At 50.3% G+C, this 6179-nt stretch overlaps 1 protein-coding gene across 1 annotated transcript in view; it reads left to right on the forward strand.

Annotated features, from left to right (window-relative positions):
- PODN (podocan) overlaps positions 1 to 6179 on the forward strand; it is a 68459-nt gene that overhangs the window by 55474 nt on the left and 6806 nt on the right. The window lies entirely within an intron of this gene.

The following is a 6179-nucleotide window of genomic DNA, read 5'->3' on the forward strand; positions in this document are numbered from 1 at the left end:
TGGATGTGTGCCAGAATAATTTTCTCAAACAGCTTGCCTAGGACTGAGGTAAGACTAACTGGCCTATAGTTTCCCGGGTCCTCCTTCTTCCCCTTTTTGAAGATGGGAACCATATTGGCCCTCTTCCAGTCCTCCGGCACCACACCAGAGCACCACGAGTGCTCGTAAAGCCGTGCCAGGGGTCCTGCAGTGACCTCGGCCAATTCCTGTAGAACTCTAGGGTGGAGATCATCCAGACCGGCTGACTTGAATACGTCCAGTCCCTCCAGGAGTTCCCTAACTAGTTCCTCACTAACCTTTGGTTCTGATCCCTACTTAGGAAGACGGAGGCAAAGAAATCATTAAACATGTTAGCTTTGCTGTCTGGTGTAACGACCAAATTTCCCAACGTGTCCTGCAGGGGCCTCACATTACCCGGAATCTTCTTTTAACCCTCTATGTATTTAAAGAAGGACTTCTTCTTATTGTCCTTAATCTGGGAAGCTAGCCCTAATTCCATCTCTGCCTTGGCCTTCCTGACCGCCCCGTAACATCCCCGAGCGACTGCAGTATAGTTGTCCCTGGTGATGTCCCCTTCTTTCCATTGGCTGTACGCCACCCTTTTAGCAAGGAGACATTTCCAGATGCTTTTGGTGAGTCATGGAGGCTTGCTTGCCCTCCTGCTCCCTTTGATCCTCGTTAGGATTACCTTCCTTTGGGCTTGGAGGATTGTTTCCTTAAGGAGCGACCACTCTCCTTAGACACCTGGCTCCATCCCTGCTGGGACCTCAGTGCTTCCCCAACTGTCCTCCTTAGCTCGTTATGTTAAAGGAAGGATTGATGTGAGGTGCAGAAAACTTACAGCTAGTAATTTTGAAGCGCAGAGCAGTTGAAATGATTTCCCAAATGAGAATCCAGGTCTTCTGATTGTCCCTCTTGAACAGGTTGCAGTCTGGCAGCCTGGAGCAATTAGCCAGCTGGCAATAGACCACCCACTTTGAGGGCCACAGGTGGCTCAGTTAATCAGTAATGAGAAGTTGGCTGGCTGGCTCAGAAATAAAGGAGATGGGAAGAGGAAGTGGGTAGGAGGACCTGGAGGTGGACTTGTTTGTAGGGAGAGGCAGGTCTTGCCAAAGAAAAGATAAGAACTAACCTCTGCTTGTGGGTGTTCATTGTGGACTATCTGTATTTTCTTGTTGTGTTCTGTGTTATGGATTGACCCAGGGCTTGAAATTTTGAATTTGGAGTGTTTCTTTTGGCTGAGCCCTGAGGAGCAAAAGAGCCCAGGGCATTGCAGCCAGTGTTTCTGAGCCCAGAGGAAGACTGTTGGGACCAGATTAAAAAGCTCAAGGACTGATTTAAGCCATACCGAGCCAGGCTATCTGGCAACCTGTTACAACTCTGCATCCACTGGGCTTTCCCTTACCACTTAATGACTGACTTCCCCAGAGGTCCTGACACTTAAGTTCTGCCTCCAGAAAGTCCTCTGCCCTCCTACTGGCTTCTTCTAGAGTGGCTGTGTGGAGGCGGTACACCTACTTGCACATCTCCACTACCCTGGTTTTAGGCCTCAAAGCCAAAGACCCAGACCATTGTCTGCACTTCAGCCTAACAGCTACAAGTTAGAAAATTAGAGGTACACCAGTACATCAGTCCATATTGTATTGGCACCGATTAAAAGAAAAGTTGACATTGCTTTCCAAGCTGCCAGGCTGGCAACGTGCATGCTGCAACTGCATATGGTATTTATCGGCATCATTAAATCGGCCACATAAACCAATGTCAGGCTGGTAGGGCTGGGGTGGGCTGTGGTGCAGCCCTGGCCCAGCCCCCCACTGGTAAGAGTCTGCTGCCACCCTCTGGCCCAAGCCTGCAGTGGCAGCCCAGCCTTGCCCCATGCACAGATCCCGGGGGCACATGGCTCCCCTGGGGTGTGTGTAGCAGCAGGAGCTGCCCTACCCTTCCCACATACCCCCAACGAGCCACTCATCCCATGCCCAGCCCTAGCCCTAGCCCCACTCGCTCCCTCACCGCTGGGGTCTTGATCACACCCCCCACAGCAGACTTACCACCCAGGTGCTGCTCTCCAAGCTTCCGGGCTGTGTATTGGCAATTGGATTGGTATTGCCTAATATGGCTCATTAAAAATCGCCCATCGGTATCATCCCAGGAAGTCTTATTGGCGCACCACTACAGAAAACCAGCTATCACCTGAAGTCTCAGAACCCGTTCTCCACTCAGGCCAATAAGCTCATCAGATCCACAGATGGCATGTTACCCACTGCAGGGACCTCCCATCAGTGGAGCAGGCAATATGCTGCACAAGGATAGTGGTTAAAGAATTTCATCCCTGATGCCAGCTTCTGCTCCTCAGGCTGACAGCTGCCCTGCAGGGCCTGGACTGCTCTTAACCGTCTCAAACTGTCCAGTGCCTGTTCTGAGGTGGGCATGCATTCTTGGCACCTCTCCAACAATGCTGGTTGCAGTTGTGCTCAAACTCAGATGGCTGACCACATCATCTATGAATGCCCTCATGGCCCTCCTTTGGGCACCCACAGTTGTATTGACATTGACTGTTCTACCTGTCACTGGTTTTCTGGCCTTTATGCCTCTGACACATGAATGTGGTAATACTCGCTTCATCATCAGTATTAAATTTAGGTTTTCATGATGAGATGGGATGTTGTTGCAAGAAGGAGGATTAATGGGCTCCACATGACGAAGAGAGAGAAGAGCATCTTCACAGACAGGCCCACTAACTTAGTGAGGAGGGCTTGAAACTAGGTTCACTGGTGGATGGAAAGCAAAGCCCTGGGGAAGTGGGTGACCTGGAGAAAGAGCAAGCAGGACAGGGCAAGAGAGGAGGTGCTCTCATGCTTTCTGAGAGGTCGGGGTAGTCGACTGATTACCTCAGGTTCCTGTACACAAATGCATGGAGCCTGGGAAACGAGCAGGAAGAATGGGAAGTCCTTCCACAGTCACAGAACTATGTCATGATTGGAATAACGGACTTGGTGGGAGCTTGCATAACTGGAGCACTGTCATGGATGGGTACAAACTATTCAGGAAGCATGGGTAGGGGTGAAGAGGAGGGGTTGCACTTTATGTAGAAAAGCCATCAGCGTTCCAGTATGGAACTGGAGTTGGGTCTCTAGACAGTCTGGGTTGGGGTCAGAGGGAAGATCAACAAGGTTGATGTTGTGGGGGTCTGCTATATACCACCAGACCAGGAGAAAGTGGTAGATGAGGCTTTCTTCAAACAGCTAGTGCTAGTTTCCTGGCCACAGGCCCTGGTTCTTATGGGGGGACTTCAGTCCTCCTAACATCTGCTAGGAGGGCAATACAGCAGTGCACAGGCAATCCAGGAAGTTCTTGGAAAGCATTGGGGACAACTTTCTGGTGCAGGTGCTGGAGCAGCCAGCTAGGGGCTATGCTCTTCTTGACCTGCTGCTTGTAAGTGGAAGAACTGGTGGGGAATGTAGTAGTGGATGGGAACTTGGGTAGCAGCAGCCATGAGATGATTAAGCTCAGGATCCTGAGGAAAGGAAGGATGGGGAGCAGCAGAGTAAGGACCCTGGACTTCAGACTTAGATTTGTTCTTCTTCTGGTTGGGAAACTCCATGGGCAGGATCCCCTGGGAAGCCAAACTGAGGGGGACAGGAGTCCAGGAGAGCTGGCTGTAATTTAAGGAAGCCTTACTGAGACCTCAGGAACAAACCATCCTGATGCACAGGAAGACTCGCAAGTGTGGCAGAAGACCACGTGGCTTAGCAGGGGACTCTTCAGTAAACTAAGTCATTAAAAGGAAGCTTATAAGAAGTGGAAACTTACACAAATAACTAGAGAGGAGTATAAAAGAATTGTTCGGACATGCAGGGATGAAGTCAGGAAGGCCAAAACACAACTGTAGTTGCAACTAGCAGTGGATGTGAAAGGTAACGAGGGTTTCTAAAAGTATGTTGGTAGCAATAGGAGGATCAGGGAAAGCGGGGGTACCTTACTGAATGGGGGAGGTAACCTTGTGGCAGAGGATGCAGAAGAGGCTGAAGTAGTCAATGCCTTTTTCACCTCAGTCTTCACAGGCAAGGTCAGCTCCCAGACTATTGCACTGGGTAGCACAGTTTGGGTAGGAGGTGAGCAGCCAACAGTGGCAAAAGAACAGGTTAGGAACTGTTTAGAAAAGCCGGACATATACGAGTCCATGGGGCTGGATAGGATGCACGCGAGAGTACCGAGGGAGTTGGCTGATGTAATTGCAGAGCCACTGGCCATCATCTATGAAAACTCATGGCAATCAGGAGAGGTCCTGCATGAAAAGGGCAAATATAGTGCTTATATTTAAGAAAGAGTAAAAGGAGGATCCAGGGAACTACACACCAGTCAGCCATGCCTTGATTCCCGGAAAAATCATGGTGCAGATCCTCAAGGAATCCATTTCTAAGCACTTGGAGGAGAAGATGATTAGGAACAGTCAGCATGGATTCTCCCAGGACAACTCATACCTGACCGTCTTGATTGCCCTGTATGATGAGGTGACTGACTATGTGGATGCGGGGAGACCGGTAGATGTGGTGTACTTTGATTTTTAGCAAGGCGTTTGATATGGTCTTCCACAATGTTCTCACAGGAAAAGCTAAGGAAGTGTGGGCTGGATGAATGGACTATAAGGTAGATAGAAAACTGGCTGGAGCCTCAGAGGGTAGCAGTCACTGGCTCAATGTCTGCTTGGCAGCTGGTATCGAGTGGAGTGCCTCAGGGGTCTGACATGGTGTTGATTTTTGTTCAATGTCTTCATCAATGACTTGGAAGATGGCATAGAGTGCAGCCTCAGCAAGTCTGCAGATGACACCAAGCTGGGGGGAGTAGTAGATGCACTGAAGGGTAGGTTTAGGATTCAGAGTGACCTAAACTAATTGGAGGATTGGGCCAACAGGAAGCTCATGAGGTTCAGCAAGGACAAGCCTGGGGGCTGACTGGCTGGGCAGCAGATCTGCAGAAAAGGATCTGGGGGTGATGGTGGACAATAAGTTGAATATGAGCCAGCAGTGTGCCCTTGTTGCCAGGAAGGCTGATGGCATCCTGGGCTGCATTGGTAGGTGTGTTGCCAGCAGGTCAAGCGAAGTGATTCTTCCCTTCAATACAGCACTGGGTAGGCAACATCGGGTTGGGGCTGGTCCTGCTTTGAGTAGGGGGTTGGACTAGATGACCTCCTCAGGTCCCTTCTAACCCTCATTTTCTGATATTCTATGGAATAAAAAGAGTGAAAGCATTTCTTCAAAATAAGGACTGAAACATTAACAAAATCTCTGTGCAACCTGTACAGCAGGGGTGGGCAGTTATTTGGCCCAAGGGCCACTTTTAAGGCGTTTTGGTGAGCTGGTAGGCTGGGTAAGCACCTTTTTGAGGGGGGAGGAACGACACCCTTCTCACCCACAATGGCACACCAAAACTCCCTAAGTGGCTCTGCTTTACACCGAGCTGCAATCCACTCCCAGCATGCCTTTGCCCTTAGAACCAGTGCCCGTTCCAGGGACAAATGGGCAGCAGGGACACGCTTTCATGTCTCCGTGATCTTGCCCCCTGATCCCAGCCCCTGTTCGCCCATCCTGCTCCCAGACACTACTCCCTGCCTGCCTGCAGCCCCATCCCATCTGCCTGGCCGTGCGTTTTTTTTTCCTGCACAGGTCCTGCCCCTAGCAGTAGGTGTAGGGTGGGGCAGATGGGCCGCGGTGCCTGGACAGCAGGGCTGAATCTGGCAGTGGTCGCTGCCAGAAGGAGCTGCCAGTGCCAGGGCTGCTGGGAAGCAATTCTGACTGCCACGCCACACCACCCCAGCCCAACTGTGTGCCTGGTGGTGGTGGGACTGGCTGCATGCATCACAGCATGGGCTGCCCCCTGCACCTAGGCTGGGCAGGGCCAAGGGACCCACCATGGACTGAACAAAATCCCTTGGTGGGCTACATCCAGTAACCATATTTTGCCCACTCCTGCTGTACGCAAACACTTGCAGTAGCTGTATGTTGGGTATCATATGCCTGCTTGTCCTTCCTCATGTCGAAAGGTTATTGTATTTGATCAAGGTTCTCTAGCAATGTCAGCATAATGTATAATTAAACTGTTAAAATAAATATTGTCTTGCTTGTAGTCCATGACACTTTTATGGGAATTCTGTTGGGTTTAAAAAAAAAAAAAAAAAAAAA

The sequence above is a fragment of the Crocodylus porosus genome, unplaced genomic scaffold (assembly GCF_001723895.1).
Source record: "Crocodylus porosus isolate Cpor-Errol unplaced genomic scaffold, CroPor_comp1, whole genome shotgun sequence".
NCBI classification, from domain to species: Eukaryota; Metazoa; Chordata; order Crocodylia; family Crocodylidae; genus Crocodylus; species Crocodylus porosus.